We start from the raw sequence: 19,014 nt of genomic DNA, 5'->3' as shown, positions 1-19,014 counted from the left end.
ATGTTATAGTCCGCGAATGAAGAGCTGTTTGTAACTGATGTACCAGTAAAATATAGTATGCCGCGTTTTTCAAGAAACCGTGATCTTTTGCTGTTAAGTCACTGCTATACCTTTTGTAATGGTACCGTTGCGCAACTATATAGCGAGAGCAGCACACAGATAAGATCATTAAAGACACGTTCATGCTTAATTCATTTAGTTATGTATTTTATTTTCAATGTCTGCCACATGTTTCAGCCACACGTTGTGGACGTGACGCTGGCAGGTTAAGTTAGCGCTTGAGCAAAGCTCCCGTCGTGACGGGTAATCTTATGCTTGTAGAAGCTGCATTGTATGGGCGTGTTTCTTTTCTTTTTTGAGACTGTCTGCGGTTAGGTTGTACTGGTTCACGTTTCAAGTTCGTTCGGGAAAGAATGGGGTGGAAATGAACGCCGCAATTTGATAAGTTTTCGCATCGAATTTGGATGCAGATGTCCGCGCGTCCCATGCCAGCGAGACCGGGAGAAAAGAAAGGATAGGCGGAACTAATACTATTGGTCAGCTACAGTGACGCATTATTGTTGGATATTCATGCACTATGCAATGTGGTTGAACGTACATCGCCACTGACCAGCAACCGGGGGAGGGGGGAAGGGCTGTTTATTGAAAAAGAATCGGGAAAAGGTTAGTCAGGCATGGGCCGGCTTGGTATTCCTTCCATAAAAAGAAAACGACAAAGAAAGAAATAAAAGAACAGCAATCGCCTGCGGGTTGTAGTCGTCTTGAACACAGGCGGGTCACCGGTTCACTCCTGCTATTCCTAATCCGGGCTTCTACTCCCGTTGACCTTCTTACCTCCCATCGCCCCCATGACGACCCAGATTTTTTGGCCGTTACGTCCAGCGCGTCGTTACATCCATACCGTGCTATTACATCCAACGAGCCGTTACATCTATTGTGCCATTACGTCCACCGATAGATGTCACGACACGATGAATGTAACAGCTCGTTGGATGTAATGGCCCCGTACCTTCCACGCTGTTAGAGTGCAGTGCACAGTTCACCTTGAAGTGAGCAACCATTTCTGGGCGATGGCGTCTGTGTGATATACCTGTTGCCTCTTAGACTTAAGCTTTGGAGGAGCATGTCAACAGCACCTGGGATTCTATGACTTTGTGACATTGACTATGTACTCTACGCAATGAGGTACCAATGAGGTACCAAGCGGAGGCAGAGTGTCCTTGTGTTTAGTTATTTTAACCCATGGTCACCATACTTGCAGTCCGTTAACATGACAGTTGGCGTAGTGCAGCTGGGTTACCACCATATAAACTACCTTTTTCAGATACTTTTCAAAATGAAGAGGCACTTCATTTCTACATTTTTAATGTACATCTTCTACTTCGTCGATGTTGTCCTGAGAAGCTGCTTTTACTTATACCCTGCACGTGACGTGGAATAGCGCACATCATACGACGTACCACTTCCTCTGTGAGCCTTGAGTGAGCCCTGGTAGAAGATACAAAGGCACTTCCTATTTGAAAGGATATATCTACGACTCAGAATGAGTAAGCGAACTTGAAACTATGGTCTAGAAAAACTAATATCTAAGTTTTAGATTCGGAGGCCTAGTCGGTTCGAAATATCTTCCATACATTCCAGTGCTACAGTGTCATATGTCAGTGTCTGTGAGTGACGCGAGATAGCGTATTGCAATCATGTTCGTAAAAGAAGCGGTGTAGGTGCGCTAGTCAGGTGCTTGTTAAGACTAAGGCGGTTTGTACTCGGCATGTGCGTTGCTGGCTTTTACAAATCGAAGGACGGAATACAGAACGCAAAATATAATAAGTGTAAGAAAGCGTCTTTGAAAACGTTTTTCTATCGATCTGTAGCGTAACCTGTGGAGCGGTACATTCCATGTACGCAGACGACCCAACCTGTGCTTCCTTTAAGGCCGGCCCGTATGGTTCGTGTTTCTTTGAATATCTCGCTACGTAAAACTCTGCATTGCGACGCACCGTTAAAAAAAAAATACTCCTGTGAAAAGGAATGGGGCGCGAATCCAAATCACGTTGTTTGACTTGACGTGTGGTGATTGGTTGGGAAGCCCGTGAACTGACTGTTGCGTGAACTATCAAACCTTCCCTGATGCAGTGAATCACGGACAGCTACGCCATACAAAATTTCGCGCTTGGTGTTAAAACCCTGATTTTACGCAAGAAAGACGTACCGTGCGGGTCGAACTTTGGCAAAGCTGCCTCTCGCCTGCTGCTAGAGAGATTGCCTGCTACGCCTAACGTAGATGCAGGACGCGGTCCTGGCAAAGGTACAGCAGTTGATGCTCGTGCAAAGTGGTCCGCTAAAGAGTTCACTGGGACAAATTAAAGTAACCATCTGAGCGGGTATGTAACACGTTTTATTGCTTGAAAGGAGAAGCGTTATTTCGCGGAAACCAAACAGAATCCAATTGCAAAAACCGATTTCGCGTCTGAATATTATTGGACCGCTGAACTCAAAAATATTTATTAGTAGCAATAGGCGAGCAAAAAAGAGCAAATTAACAGCAATTCAGTGGCAAGATTAAACGATAGAAAATTAATTAAATAAGAATGGGCGCACGCACACTGCGCTCCCATTGCTGAAATGACAAAATGCTAGTTTACGCGATATGTTCATTTTGGAGAATTATGCTCACTTAAACTGCGTATCCATTGGCGAGGCGAGTTGAGGCGAGTTAAGATAACCACCAGCGACAAGGCTGAATGTGCTGTCTCAAGTTTTCCGAAGTCTTTCAGGACGAATGTGAGCACAGTCCCCCTGAAGCCGACACAGGATACATACTAATCCCCATCCTTCCTGCTGTTCCCTGTCCATCTCCCCACATCTGTACGACGCTCATAGCCACCGTTGCTTCGCGGCGCAAACCGGGAAGAAATACAAAATTAAATAAGTTAGGATTACCGTTTTGAGTTTTTCACGGATCGCAGATTCTGTTCACGTAGAGCATGCGGCCATTGCTGAGATTATGTAAGACTACTTTTTCCGTTTTGCACATTTTGGAGACTGTTCAATTACACTCCGCATCCATTGCCGGGGCGAGATAAGGCTACTGTTTTTGCGTTTTTCACCTTGATCGCTCGTTCATTGCTGTGGTTGCATAAGCACATTAAGCTTGTTATGAATTAAGCTTATTCAATACGCACATTTTTGCACATTATGGAGATTGCGTTTACGGACGTTGGGCATTCTTTATTGATGTCAGATCAGGCTGTTTGCGTTTACCGCACCTTGGATATCAGAGTTCTAGCGCATCGCTCGCTGTCCTTTACGTACGCAAAGAAGATAGCGTTCGATCCACTCTGTCTCACTACTTTGTTGAGATAGACTGCGTATGCATAGTTCAAGTTTGATAAGGCTACTTACTGCGTCTTGCATGTTTTTGAGAGCGTGTTCCGTGTTCACGTACAGGCTGTGCTTCGATTGCCGTGGCCGGATCAGGCTGCTTTTTCTGTTGTGTATCCACTGTAGATTATGTTCGCCCAGATATGGATCACTCTCCGAGCTTGGACGAAAGTAATTTTTATAACATTTTGAAACCCCGCGCTTTCGTTTGCCGGTCGCTTATTTACTGCAAAGAGGGCGATGTATTCCTTGCAGAATTATCCTTCGGTTCCTGCGTCGAAGCTCGTCTGCTTCCTTCTAAAATATGGTGAACTTCGTTGAAGAACATAGCGCTACACTTCATAAGAGGTTAAATTCGCAGGCTCAATAATTCGCGAATTTCTGAGGAGCCTGGACCATGCAATCATTCACAGAACATTAAATTCACGATGCCGAGGTGCGTCGGCCCTGCATTTGGCGTCTTAGAGGCCCTACACCTTGAACTTCTAGGAAGAAGTTATCAAGGGGTTCCACAACTGAGTAGATAACCCGTTGCATTTGTCTTCATTTTGAGCCATTCCGATTGAGACCGCTGGGATTAGGGGTGCTTACTCGGCTGGTATCTGGGTCATCGCCGAATTGCCCCGTCTCCACCCAAGCAGCACACAATATTGGACCCATATTGGCTGGTCATTGGCGATACGGGTCCAATATGGGACCCGTTTCGCCAAGATTTTCCCCATATTGGCTGAAAATGGGCAATATGGGCCCCATATTGCCCAGTTTCAGCCAATATGGGGAAAATCCTGGCAATATGGGCCCCATATTGCCCACTTTGAGCCAATATTGGGAAAATCTTGGGAATATGGGCCCCATATTGCACGCGTACACCCCATATTGACTGAACAGGGTACGTAGCCGTGTTGTACAAATGCCCAAGCAGCACGGCAAGATTGAACGTTGAAGCGTGTGAAATACCCTATTCACTACATCGTTACATTCAACAACTTCCCGCAGATGATACACATTGTTCGAAACAGTCAACGTACTTGGCATTCCCAACGTAAAGTTCGCTAGAGTTTGACACCTCAACATTCCACGTCCTGAAAGTCGCCGCCATCTTCCTTCGCGATGCCAATGCCAATCGGTCGAGCCGACTGTGAGCAAGCGAGTTGTTTGAGCGTAATCACGCGTCCTACAACTAATGCGCATGCGTGACAGCCCGAACGGACGTTTCATAGGGCTAAAATGTCGCTGGGTGCTGTAATGGTAACGAAATTGCGGCAGGTCAAGTAAAAAACACAATGTTTGATAAGAAGGAATGGCTGTTCTGTAAAGTTAGGTGATTTCAAGTTACTGCAAGCAGTGTAAATTGCTCTGGCGTGTGTCCGTCACCGCCACGAAAGGGTTTCGCTGCTCTGTATTCTCGGAGCGGGTGTGGAAATTGTTAGTCCACAGAATATTGCAATCCCAATGAAGGCTTCTGAGGGATCTTAGGTATTGGCAGTTCTGTGGGACTGCTTGTGATGTTCAGCGCGGGCGTAGCACCTGTTCTTCGTTTTTTTTGTGTGTGTTTGGGCAATGCCGTGTTTCTTTCCTTTTTTCGTTCTTTTTTTTTGCAGTGATGCGAACGTGGATCAATTAGATCCGCAGAAATAAAAAAGCAAAAATCATACAAAAGTAGTGAATATTATGCAGCATAATGCTTTATTATTACACGGGCTCCCCGTAGGTGTTATCACAGAAATATTGGCAATATTGGCGCAAAATGGGCTTGCCAATATGGGCAGCCCATATTGGACCAATATGGAGCCTGGTTGCACTCCCCATATTGGTCCAATATTGGCAGCCCATATTGGGCCAATATTGGCAATCTTGGCAACCCATATGGGTCCAATATTGGCCCAATATGGGCTGCCGATATTGGACCAATATGGGGAGTGCAACCAGGCTCCATATTGGACCAATATGGGCTGCCCATATTGGCAAGCCCATTTTGCGCCAATATTGCCAATATTTCTGTGATAACACCTACGGGGAGCCCGTGTAATAATAAAGCATTATGCTGTATAATATTCACTACTTTTGTATGATTTTTGCTTTTTTATTTCTGCGGATCTAATTGATCCACGTTCACATCACTGCAAAAAAAAGAACGAAAGAAAAGGAAAGAAACACGGCATTGCCCAAACACACACACACAAAAACGAAGAACAGGTGCTACGCCCGCGCTGAAGATCACAAGCAGTCCCACAGAACTGCCAATACCTAAGATCCCTCAGAAGCCTTCATTGGGATCGTAATATTCTGTGGACTAACAATTTCCACACCCGCTCCAAGAATACAAAGCAGCGAAACACTTTCGTGGCGGTGACGGACACACGCCAGAGCAATTTACACTGCTTGCAGCAACTTGAAATCACCTAACTTTACAGAATAGCCATCCCTTCTTATCAAACATTGTGTTTTTTACTTGACCTGCCGCAATTTCGTTACCATTACAGCACCCAGCGACATTTTAGCCCTATGAAACGTCCGTTCGGGCTGTCGCGCATGCGCATTAGTTGTAGGACGCGTGATTACGCTCAAACAACTCGCTTGCTCACAGTCGGCTCGACCGATTGGCATTGGCATCGCGAAGGAAGATGGCGGCGACTTTCAAGACGTGGAATGTTGAGGTGTCGAACTCTAGCGAACTTTACGTTGGGAATGCCAAGTACGTTGACTGTTTCGAACAATGTGTATCATCTGCGGGAAGTTGTTGAATGTAACGATGTAGTGAATAGGGTATTTCACACGCTTCAACGTTCAATCTTGCCGTGCTGCTTGGGCATTTGTACAACACGGCTACGTACCCTGTTCAGTCAACGTGGGGTGTACGCGTGCAATATGGGGCCCATATTCCCAAGATTTTCCCAATATTGGCTCAAAGTGGGCAATATGGGGCCCATATTGCCAGGATTTTCCCCATATTGGCTGAAACTGGGCAATATGGGGCCCATATTGCCCATTTTCAGCCAATATGGGGAAAATCTTGGCGAAACGGGTCCCATATTGGACCCGTATCGCCAATGACCAGCCAATATGGGTCCAATATTATGTGCTGCTTGGGTTGTAACCGCCTCGACTAGGTACGATTAAGACTCGATAAGTGATGCGGCAACTTTTACCCAACAAACAACAGACGTCCTGACGACGTCTGTAGGATATCCCATCTTGGACAATGGGATATCCCTGGGAGCAGCCTGAATATCCCATAGATATCTATGCGACATACAGGAGACCAGGATATGGGCACTGTTTGGACGTCGCAGGTATATCCCTGCGATGTCACCTCGGCATATTGGGACAAATGTGGGACGTTTTTGAACTGTTGTTCTGAATGTTAAAATTCAATATAATGTGCACTTATTTTACTTGATGCATCAGAAGTGACGACGCCACGGTTTTATAAAGGGAAAGTAGCCTACATACTTACAAAACATATGCATATGCTAATTAATGAATGCAAACATGTTAAAGGTGCTCTCACCCCAAAAATAAGAGCAGTCGTCCAATGTGCAACACAATTACAACGGAGAAGACCTGAACACATAGTGAGGCAAGGCAATGAAAAAAAAAAAAACGCGAACGTAAGTTACCCAAGCGCGTTGATCAAATTTCTTCCATGTTTCGTTCGCGCATTTTTCTGTCATTGGTTCGTATATTTCGCGGAACTTTAAATACGCGAGGAAAAGAGCACTCGCGAATTTTGCGAAAATACCTGCGCTTTTCTCATTTGCTCTCAAAAGCTCACTTTGCGACGACAGAATTTTGAAAGGAGGTTCCGCCAAATATGGTACCACATTGCATGCTAGGCTTTCCGATTGATGTCAAGAGAAAGGCATGTAGCAGAACGTGCAAGCACAAACTAGTGTAGGCTACTCAGACACAGACGGCCCTTTGGAACACCGTGTGTCACTGACTTATGTGGGAGAAATGTAATTACACCCATAACCTCGTGCATGATTGCGGCCTTCTCTCTGCGCGTTGTGGTTGCTTTTCAGAATTAAGCAACGGACGTTTGAAGCCTCGGTGTGGCCACACTGAATGGCTTGCGGCCTTTTTGTAATGTACCTTGCACTCCAAGTGTCATGCTGCTCCGAGGAAGATGCCGCCTATCATTACGAGAGAGGTTTTAACTATGAAGGAGTTATCAGACGTTTCTGGTTGTGAAATAATGCGCGAGAAAGTGGGACAGGTATTTTTAAAGGGAAGCAGGTTATTCCTATTAGGATGTGATAGTTTGTTTCAATATTTTCGGTTGGCGTAGTGTATGTGCAACTGGCGAAAGAGCGAGTTTCAAAATGCCGCGTAGGTAACGCATTTGCATTGCCCCCCGCCAAACGCCCGTCAATCAGATCACAAAATAACGTTGGTATTTGTCGTTCGTGGTCACTTTCCACAAAAAGTGGTATCCCAAGTTCTCACGTTATTCAGTTCTATAGCATGGCTGTGTCCCGCGCAAAAAACGGCGCATGGAAACTTTATCTGGTCACAAAATCTGTAAAACAACAACAGCAACAACAATTTTATTACAACATGATAATTCGGGAGTTTCATTGCCGGGGGCGATACTGTACTACTTTGCTGGTGGTGATACGGGGAATGAAATAATGGGCCCCTTCACAATAAGGACCCAAGTCCTATGGTATCCAGAACCGTGAAGAGAGCTATGAGGGTAGAGCTTTGGCGGGCTGGATGTGGCCAGGGACCAATCAATTTTGTGAGAGGGGGTCGCAAGTCTAGCTCGTTAGGGGTTCCGGGTAGTACGGTTCGAGAAGGTTTCTAGTGTGCGCAATGATGAAGAATGTGCCTTAGATCTTCTACAGTACTGCGGTGACTGCAGTGGGGAGAGTAAACTTGCCTCAAACGGAAACGCCACTGTGCTGTGAAAGCCACATCGAGGCGCATTCGATGAACTAATGCGGCATGTTGACGAGAGATATGTCGAGGCATGCGGAAAGTGAGCGCTGGATGAACTCTGCTCAGCATGGCTGGGGGACAATATCAGCGGTCCATTTGCGGGCAGCAAAAGGAGTCACGAGGCGTCGAAGTACGGACCGACGATCTCCTCTCAGCAGCGCAATACGCGTCAGTCTCCGAGACGAGAGAGCTGCTTCTGTGGTGCCGCCGGTCTCTTCATTCCTTTTGACACCGCAATGGGCTGGAACCCATTGAAGAACCAGCCTGTGCCCTGCTTCATGGACAAGTTTGTAAGCCATTCACACGTTCATAATCAACCGCGCGGATGAGCCTCGGATGCCAGAATTTTCATTTGCTGGCAGTGCGCATGTTGAGTCAGTGAATACGACCCAATCCCGTGGGGTAAAGTGAACGATATGCTGCAGACAGTTCATGGCATGGAGTTCCGCGGCTGTTGATGAGGTTTGATGCGAAGGGTGACGTCCTTCCACTGCACCTTCGGATGGGATGACATATGCCGACGTGGACTTGCAGTTTTGAGATGCGGCATCGGTGCATGCTGCGGCAGACGTAGAAAACTTCGCGTCTACCTGATCATAAAAGTGATCTCGAAGGACTTGTGGGGGAACCTGATCTCGTCGTTCCTAGAGGTCCGGAAGACGTGCACAGGTGGGTGGCACAAGCAGAGACCAGGGGACATTCGGGGTGAGACGTCCTTAGCTATGAAGTCAGTGAGAGCCCTGCGTGTCCTCTGCGCTACGCGATGGAAATCACTTTCAGGACAGTACCGAAACTTTCTGAGGAGTGGGTGACGGGGAATGTGCGCGCGCAAACGTAAGAAGTGTCGAGACGTTTTACGCTCACGAAGGACCTCCACCGGGAGTTGACCAGCTTCACCTAGGACTTGCCGTGTTACAGCAATTCTTGGAATTCCAAGGCAGCAACGAAGGCCTGGGGCAAACAGTGCCCAAAGGGTATTTAACGGCGTTGTACAAGTCATGTGTCTGATTGGAAGGCTGTAAAGCAAAGTCGCCCTCACCAAAGCCGTCTGAACAGCTAGAAGGTAGCGTTGATCACTGCCCCCATCCTAAGCCAGAAAGAGGTTGAATTGCAGGAAGCCATCGCTGCACTTTGGTTTCAAGGTGCTCCATGTGGCGAGCCCAACGCAGGTTCGCGTCCTGGACCACACCAAGGAAGCGATGGGAACGTACAGGCTCGAGGTTCTTTGCACCGACCCACTCTAGGAAATTTTCCATATCCTTGAGGCTGAAAAGGAGTTCGACGCATTTTTCGAGCGAAAGGTACATTCCAAGTCGCGAGAGGTACGAATGGAATTTAAAGCTAGCTGCAAACCGCGTTGAATGGCTGGTCGTGACTTGCCTACTGTCCAAAAGGCAACGTCATCGGTATAGATAGAGAATACTACTTTGCGAGGAATTATCGATCGGCCTTCCTGCTTCCTTGAGTGCGCCTTGATCAACAGAGCACTTGGCCGTGGGATGTGCGGACAGCGACAGTTCGGTTCGTAAGAAAATCGTGGAGTCAGCTGAAGAGTCGACTACATAGTAAAAAAAAAAAAAACGAAAATGCGTGGAGCACACAAATGTGCGAGACGATATCATATGCGCACTTGATGTCCAGGAAAAACAATAAAGAATCCGCCGATAAGCACGAGCATGCTGGACTGTAGAGACTACGTCGAGAGCTGGATCAGTGGAGCTTCCGTGGCGAGGAAATGAGGGAACACACAATCTATGAGGGAACACACCTTGTTTCTTCGAGCCACCAGTCGCGTTGATGCAAAACCATTATCACCATCAGTTTTCCCATGGAGCTTGTCAGGCTCACATGGCGAAAGGAGGATAGAGCGTTTGAGGGATTGCCTAGTTTCAGGATAGGCACGACTAATGTCTCCTTCCAGGTAGAAGGTACGGAACCCTGTCGCCAAGACGTATTATAAACATGAAGCAGACCTTGGAGTGATCGCTCGTCAAGGTTTGGCAGTGCGGCATAGGTGATTTTCACAAGTTTCAACGCAGTCTTCAGCTCGATTATAGTAAGTCGCGGTCCATAACCTCCGGTGGCCGAGGCCTGTCTTGGTGAATTTATGTCATCATGCTCTGAACAAAACTGCCGTGTACCGCTGTCGTCGAGGCGGCCGCCGGCGTCGTCAGGACGACGGAGAAATCTGTCGGTAGCATGTTTTCGTCTACACCCTTAATGATAGCCAATGCCGCGTGAGGATTGTTTTGTGGGGGCGCATCCTTCAGAGCTCTAATTGTCCTCCAGATCTGTCCCAAGCAGTACACCATCATTGGTCTAATATCGGTCCAACATTGGCAGCCAGTACAAGTTACATTGCTCCAATATAGGCCGTACAACTCGGACAGATATTGTGCCAATGAAACTGACAATATTGGTCCAGTGTTGCAAGTTGAGCCAGTGACAAATATGAATGATCTGTACGTATAGTAACTGCCACACCAGTCTTGTTTTAACTGGCTTCAATATGTAGCATGGCAACAGGAACGCATCATATTACGGGTCATTATTTTTTCTTTCGTACAATTTGTTATATTTTTTGTGTAGATACTGCAACTTTGCCATCGGCTGCTGGCGATGGTGAAATAGTAATATCCCGCTTGGTCTGGGATCCGGGTAGTCACATAGAACAACCCATCATAGAAAACATATGCGAGCATCCCTCAGCAACCTTCATTGGGAACATCGCGGTAACAGCCAGAATCATTGGCAAAATTAGCAAATTTCACGCACAACCCGCACCTTGTCTAAAGTGGAGCGTAACTCTCCTGCAACGGTGCGAGGCATACGTCTTAGCAACTTACAATCAATCTGTAATTGATTCGAGGCGCTTAACGTACAACATCAGTATTGCAGGAAGCAAGCGCAAGCAAGTATCTAACCACATTCCATACGGGATTACCAGACTGAGTTTCAAGACGAGCAACCAATGTGACCATGTTTGTGATGAGAACAAATAGAATGAAAACGTGACATGTATCCTTAATACAAAAATGCGACCCAAGACCTTGGTAAAGGAGGACGGTTTAGAAAAACGGCTGCGTCCGTTCGTACTTTTTTTTCTTACTATGTCTACCTGTAATATTATTATCGAACGGGGATCACTTCAACCGATCCCACCTTAAGAATCAGGTTTACGACCATGCCCAGTTTCAACGGGTACCAGTTCAGACTGGGAGCGGTTGCAATTTGCACCAGTTGAACTGTTATCGAACAAGGACCTGTCCAAGTGGTACCACTTCAACCTATTCCAGTTCAACAATCAGATTCAGATCTGGTCTGGGACAGATGTTGGCCACGCGTGGGTATACCTCATGTTCGAAGTTCCTCTCGTTGTTGTCGTCAACGTCTACTGTAAGATTATGGTGGAAATGATCACGGATGAAGACGGATTAACAATCTGAGAAGTCGGGAGCGCGGAAACATACGGCGGACGTTGGGCGTTACATTTCTAGCGCGAAAATGTGAATAAAGTATTACGGTCGATTAACATTGTAGTTATACACGGGTCTCCTAATGTGTGCAGCCACTATTCCAGGCATAGAAACAGTGAATAGCTGTATTTGCATTTGTGTTGACTGATAAACGGTAGATCCCATGGGAGAAGACATACCATTTGTGCATCGTTCACTTCGGGAGTGTTGATGTGCTCTGTTCTAGAAGGACATCGTTTATGGTATCTTGAAGCACGTATGCGACACTGAAGAAAATGAACCAAAATTGCCGAACTTGTTCACAACAATTTCTCTTTTTTCGTGAATCTTTGTGCCAGACAACGGTCTCCAAACTCATTTATGTCTTCTCTTTTGCAGCTGACGCGAGTTCCATGAGTTCTTTGAGTGGAGTAGAGTCGGCGAGCGAGATGTCGCGTAAGTTCTCTTTCCCTGCCTAATGTGTTGAACGGATTCCCTTTATATGACCATTTTCTTGAACTTGCAGAAAGCACGGTCGGAGCTGCAGGAGCAGGTAACATGTTCTGTTCTGAATTCATATTGTCTAACAGATCATGCGCATCCTTTCTTTTAGAAATATATGAGATACGCGCGTTGATACATCGTTCGGACCTGACCAAGCTAATTACCGTCGGCAAAATAAGGGTTAACATCTATTTCGGATACGCACACATCCCTTGCACAGATGTAATATGCGCCGAACGACCAACTGTTAGAATACACAACATGTGAGCTGTAGTACTTTATTGGCTGCCTGTGGGGTTCGTATTTTAACGTAGTCAGTTCAAAGCAGTGGTGGCCAAGTGTCCCGCATAAGTAGTACGAAGTACCACATTAAAAAGGTACTAAAGCACATAGCACAAGTATATTAAAGTAACCATTAGATGCATTACCTATTTAGTTTGCATTCAAATATATGAAGAGCGCAATACACACTTTCGTTGTTTATTTTTTTTTCGCATAAATACAGTTACATTTACTTGTGACCATTTACAAGATCGTAAAATGCATACATGAAGAGTGTGTGTGCCTTTTAGGACTGCTCTCAAGCGGTGAATCACCCCAGGCCATAGTCATGATTTATTTGTTGTTGTTGTTGTGCCTTTTAGGTATTATACTTTTACTGGATCGTGTGATACCTAAAAGCCAAGCATACGATTCCGATATCAAACGCTTAGTATCTGTCAATGAAGAAAACAATGGAAGAATTCAGTGGAATCATGTATTGGGAAGAAAAAGAAAAGCCATCGAACCGTCATAACGTGTGTAACTACAAAACACCATGAAGGTCTTTGGACTTAGGTGGACTCGGGAGTACAGCTCCGCAATGCCATCTGCCCGCCGTTTTGAAGACCTAGGGGTCGTACCCTTTGCAGTATAGGCGAGCTAATACTCATGTCTTTTACTCATGTCGGGGAGTGGAAGAACTGTGGAAGACAACTATGCTCTTCCCCGACCACCCTCTGCTCCTTCGCGCATGTTTTATTCGTTTCGCTGGCTAGTCAACAGTCTGAGCAATAAACCTTCGTGTGTTCCAGCTGGAGTCATTCCTTCCCCGTACGTTTCCCAACAATATTGTTATTGATAACTCGGCATGTTGAGCTTGTCAACGGTGGCGTTTCACGAAAAATGCCTCTTCGAGACAGAGCAAAAAACAATCGTAATTCCCAGATTGATGACTGCTGTTAAAGTTGAATAGTTGAGTACCTCGTGGAAAAGCACGAGAGAAACGTTGATATGCACTTTTAAGGGTAGGTGCTCAGGAATGCACTTGAAGGCTTCCCTTTACGTAGAATGCTAAAAAACAAGAGACAGCCAGACGCATAAAACTACCAACAATGCTTCCCGTATTCCGAAAACGAGTGTCCAATTTTGTAATCGCTGGTCATCCATATGTTTGGGGAACACTAACGAATAAACCAATGAGCTCAATCTGTATTTGTACCAAAACTAAAGCCCGCGCGTATGACGATAGGCTAGCGCTTGCACACAAAATAACAAACGGTCACTGATGGAAGCTGCAAAACACACAAGAAAACTACGTTCGTTAACCCACACTATACCGGGTGTCTCAGGAAGCACTGTTTTACGTGCCGGGACCTTAAGCAAAAAATATTCAAAGCTAAAGATAAAAAAAAAACATCGGCACTTAGACTTTTTCGACTAATTAACCGGTTTGGGTATACATATTTCTTGCGTGGAGTAGAGCCCGGATTCGGTGTTTGGATCAGCTATCCCGCTGTTAATTTCGTGTTCATTCGCCTCGGCACACCAGGCGGGGGTGTCCAATCCCCGAGATCGCAAGAGACGCTTGGTCTTCCTCTACCCGACTAGTCCACAGCTCTCGCGGTGCATACGTGATCATCCATGATAATAGCACGTTATCTCGCAAACGGAACGACAGAACCGCAAGCGCTGTTCACCAGTCACTTTGATAAGGGACAGGAAAGACACCAAAGCATCTCTGGCAGCTGTTCCTAATCTTCCGTCGCCCCCGTATGTGAACCGGGTGGATGAACACGAAATTGACAGCCGGATAGCTCCTCCATAGAGCGGATCGGTGCACTGCTCTGCGAAAGAAATATGTCAACACAAGCTGATCAATTCCTAAAAAAATCGCGAACTATCGACGTGTTTTTTTTTTTTTTGCTTAGAATATTTATCGCTGAAGGTCCCCATACGTAAAACGAAGGTCCCGTAAAATTAGACATTTAAGATTTTTATATAATCAGTGAGCAAATGAGTGGCTCACTTGTCAGTTCCTGACCGATGTCCCAAGGATCTTTACCAAAAATAATTCGATGGTGCCACCTGCTTACGGATTATTCAATTTTGGTTTCATGTACGGTTGCATTGCTACAGTGGATAATGCGTTTCAGTTAGATTTTGTGGAATATAGCGAGCTGATAGACACGAGTAACTTGTTTAAGTGCTAATCCCGCACCAAAAGGCAGGTCCCAACTATGTATGCTACCGAGAATAGTACGTTGAGATGAAGGAACGGTGGTATACACGTGTAAATGTCGACCTTCTAGACACGCCAGTAGGATTGAAGTAACATCTTTTGAAAGCAAATCTACATATGCATTTTTTTTCGTTCTCGCCAAATTATTTATTTTACAGATAGTGTGTTGTTACCCTTTATTTAACACATCCACGCGCCTTGTGACGACATATGTAACCGGAATAGCCGGACCAGGTTATTAACCCGCGTTTCTTTGCTGTAAGCTACCGTAGAGGATAAATTAGCGATGCATCCAAAGGTTTGTACCATTAGCCATCAAAGTGACTTGCGCAGTTGCCCTGACCTACTTCTCTCTGAGCTTCCTCGACTCTCAAGTGATTAATACGCCGTTCTTTCTCGCTGACATTGCGGGAGCCCAACTTTCAATAAGTTTTCCCCTAGAAAAAGCATGATGAAATACCAGCACTGATAGGTGCTATTAACGTACGCCTCCAAATTTTATATATCACGATTGTCAGACCGGCAGACGTCATATGTAGCCAATAGTTCGTTTTATTTCACGTTTTGAATGTCTATGGTTACTAGCTCCTGAATGTTAAGAGCAGACATTGTGTGTTTGTTTCACTAGACAACCGCGATCAGAGTAAACAGCGATTATGTAAGGAAGTGTGAACGAACGATAAGTATTATGTCAGTGTGTTCTTCTTTAGTTCGAAGTCCTGCGCACTGTGCTGTCTTCTGCGTACCCCGATTACAGACTGCTAGTACTTGATGCAAGGAGAATAAGTATATGTGAGACTGGTGATCGCGTCGGTGATATAGGATTTTCCCCCAGTCGGTCATGTGTAAAATGTACCGTGCAGGAGCAGGCATGCAGTGTATGGTGACGGTTCTTGCCTGTAAACGTAGAGAAAAAGTTAAATATGTTACGTCTTACCAGAATATTTCTGGTGAGAGATAACCGCCCAACTCGTAAAAGCAACCATGTTCCATGTTCCCGATTGAGTTTCTGCTATTGATGACTATACAAAACCTCAAAAACACATTGCAGTCCTTTGAATATCTAACCTATGTCAGGTTCAAGTGAGTGAAACAGGGAGTCCGCTTGGACATCTGACGAACATTTACGGAGACAATGAGGTGCAGAAGGTGGGATGTCTTACGGACATTGCTATTATATCTCTTTTGGGTATTTATGTATAGGGCTATTTATTGACTTGTTTATTGATGTGAGTACCTCAAGTACCCGCAGGGCCGTTACATAAAGATTCAAAAATAAATTTGAGCGCTAGTGTAGGAAAGAGAACCAAAAACTGTCCCTGTATAATTTTGGAAATACGCGTACATTTAGCATAGTTTGTTAGCAAATACGTATAATTAATAGTAACACGGGCACAAAGACAGTTTCTGCTCCGATTTCTTCTTTTGCCTTGCGTGGCTCAGCTTATTCGACAGGTGGCATTTAATACATCTAATATTTTCGCAGGAATCTTCAATCTACACACACTGTGCGAGATCAGTGTGAGACAATAATGTCAGCTCATACTGAATGTTGCTTGCAACGATAAGAAACCGAATCTTCTGTAATGGTTAAGAGAAATTCTGCTTTCGGCTTAGAATCCCAGTAAACCAGAAATATCTCAGGCGCGTCGTGGGAAAGTTGCGCACATCGCATATGTCCAAGACGTCTACCGGACTGCATCTGTACGTCCACAATGTGACGTTGAAAACTATCTGATACTGTGTATTCCTGGGATATGTGCAGGACGTAAAAAGAATGGACTACTAGTGTATTATTATGATCATTAGTTCATATCCCGTGCCGGCGTCATTTCTGTTCATATATTTGCAAAAAACAAGCACACTGCGTTATGTGATGTGATGTTATCTTGATCTTTCTCAAAGTCACTTCACATTGTTTCAGACCCCTCACATATTTCACAATCACGTCAACAAAGCTTAGTGAATGGGAGGAACTACCACACATCTTATATATTTGTGACCTTATCTTCTATAAATATACTTACAAATTTGGTTGATAGGCGCTAGAAATGTACAAGTTACGGCTGGAAATGCTAGGGTATTCGCTGAGTCATCGGCCCGGGTCGGACAGCATAAAAACAGGAAAACGCAGGCCGGGTCGGGCCAAGAAAAGTCGGGTCGTGCAGAGCTCGGGTCTTCCCTACTGGCACAAAGAATATGGATAGAGGACAAGCAAGTGTGGCTTTGTGCATAAGATGGCCTAAAATTTGCGGGTGGTGAGAGAGTTCCCAGCTGTTGGTAAATAACGAAATAAGTAAATACCCAAATGGCGAGAACAAATCAGTTATAACACAGAAATAGTAAAATGGGAGCAATCAAATTTTGCATGTTGATAGGTGGTACTGTTTATTCATGACCCCCCTCACACACACACTCATTTAGGCATTACCAATAACCATCATAGTTCCTGCCCCCTAGCTTCAAGTCAAATCTTTTGTACTCCTGACAACAGTGATACCTAAGTCGTCTTGTGAAAGAAATTGAAACCTAAGTCGTCTTGTGGGATAGATAGAATCCCGAACTTCATTGTCAAGGGTTGTTCCGAACTGCTCGTGCAATCACTTGCTCACATCTTCAATATATCCTTGTCTTCTGGCGTTTTTCCTGAATGCTGGAAGACAGCTATAATTGTCCCTTTGTACAAGTCAGGTGACCCTTGTTTGGTGAATAACTATAGACCAGTTTCCTTGCTGTGTGCATTTTCAAAAGTTTTTGAGATCATAGTTCACGATAGATTATACACGCATTTTTGTACACGAATCTGTCCTGAGCAGTGTGGCTTCATGAAAAGCAGATCTGTCGAAACTAACTTATGCTCTTTCTTGAATTACACATCTCCACTTCTTTGTAAACGTTATCAAGTTGACACGGTATATTTTGATTTCAAGAAAGCGTTTGATCGAGTTAACCATAAGCTGTTACTTTCAAAGGTTTGTCAGTTTGGATTGTGTAATAGATATTGTCAATGGTTGAAAAATTACTTGTTCGGAAGGAGGAACGTGGTACGAGTTGCCGGAACTTTTTCCGTTCCGTTCGAGTCTGTATCTGGAGTATCGCAAGGAAGTAATCTAGGTCCTCTCTTATTTTTGGTCTTTGTAAATGATCTTGCCGGTGTCGTGAAACATTGCCAGTTGTTAATGTTTGCTGATGACGTTAAGATTTTTCGTTCCGTATCTTGCTACGGCGATCACCTGTCTATTCAGGAAGACATAAATGCAATCAGCGACTGGAGTTACTTAAACGGCATGTCTCTAAATGTGAAAAAAACCAAAGTTGTATCTTATACAAGGAAAAAATCGACATTACTGTTTGATTATGACATTAAAGGCGTCCAAATAGAGAGAGTGGAAACCATTCGTGACCTTGGGGTCATTTTCGATTCGGCACTGAATTTCAACAACCATGTGTCATTCCTGTATTGCTCCGCAATGAGAATGATGGGCTTCATTTGTCGCATATCGAATAATTTTAGAGACTTTCATACTGTTGTCTGCCTGTTCTATTGTCTAGTACGAAGCAAGTTGGAGTTCGCATCCGTCGTTTGGAACTGTCTCTCTAACACACTCTCAGATCGCATCGAAAATGTGCAAAAGAAGTTTGTGCGAATTATTTACGATAGGTATTCACAAAGAAAATGGTTTTATGAATACAATCACCTCCTTGCGAAGCTTAAGATGACATCACTGAAGCAACGTCGTTATATTCGGGATATGACTTTCTTGTTCAATGTCGTGCATGGTAAAATAGATTCTCCTTTATTGTTAGCCAGTGTCGATTTTCATGCGCCATCTAGACATTGTAGAGTTCATCGTACTTTTTATCCACGTTTTTGTCACCCGTCTTCTCCTTTGGCGCGCATGCAGTGTTGCTTTAATGACATTGAGAACAATAGTGTGGACATTTTTGCTAATTTTACTTTATTTTTATCCTCTTTGTAACTTTTTATCGTTTTGTAAGTTGGTCTTTGCACCTTCTTTGCTGGTTCTTTCCGTGCACCTCTATGTAGGCTCACGCTGTTGGCGGGCACGTGAAACTAATAAATAAATAAATAAATAAATACTGTAAGGCTTGTGAACATGAGTCGAGTAACGACACCTACAAAAAAAAAAAAAAAACTCGTAGGTGTTACCACATTGACTTCATATGTTTATTATTGGAATTTTTAGGTCAAGAAGGGTAAGTACTGAT

At 44.7% G+C, this 19,014-nt stretch overlaps 1 protein-coding gene and 1 long non-coding RNA gene across 2 annotated transcripts in view; both read left to right on the top strand.

Moving 5' to 3' along the window:
- Positions 1-1,438: 1,438 nt before the first annotated feature.
- On the top strand, positions 1,439-12,338 carry LOC135374091 (uncharacterized). The gene is made up of 3 exons (XR_010416751.1): positions 1,439-1,547; positions 12,180-12,236; positions 12,307-12,338. It is a non-coding gene; the product is annotated as an uncharacterized LOC135374091 (long non-coding RNA).
- Positions 12,339-18,998: 6,660 nt separating this feature from the next.
- The window catches only part of LOC135374081 (uncharacterized), a 35,177-nt gene continuing 35,161 nt past the window's right edge, over positions 18,999-19,014 (top strand). The window contains exon 1 of the mRNA XM_064607079.1: positions 18,999-19,002. The gene's annotated coding sequence lies outside the window, so the exon portion shown is untranslated. The remainder of the gene's footprint in view (positions 19,003-19,014) is intronic.

Source organism: Ornithodoros turicata, unplaced genomic scaffold, assembly GCF_037126465.1.
Source record: "Ornithodoros turicata isolate Travis unplaced genomic scaffold, ASM3712646v1 Chromosome42, whole genome shotgun sequence".
Classification (NCBI taxonomy): Eukaryota; Metazoa; Arthropoda; class Arachnida; order Ixodida; family Argasidae; genus Ornithodoros; species Ornithodoros turicata.
Note: the sequence above shows the minus strand (reverse complement) of the source record. Positions and strands in the feature narration are given on the sequence as shown.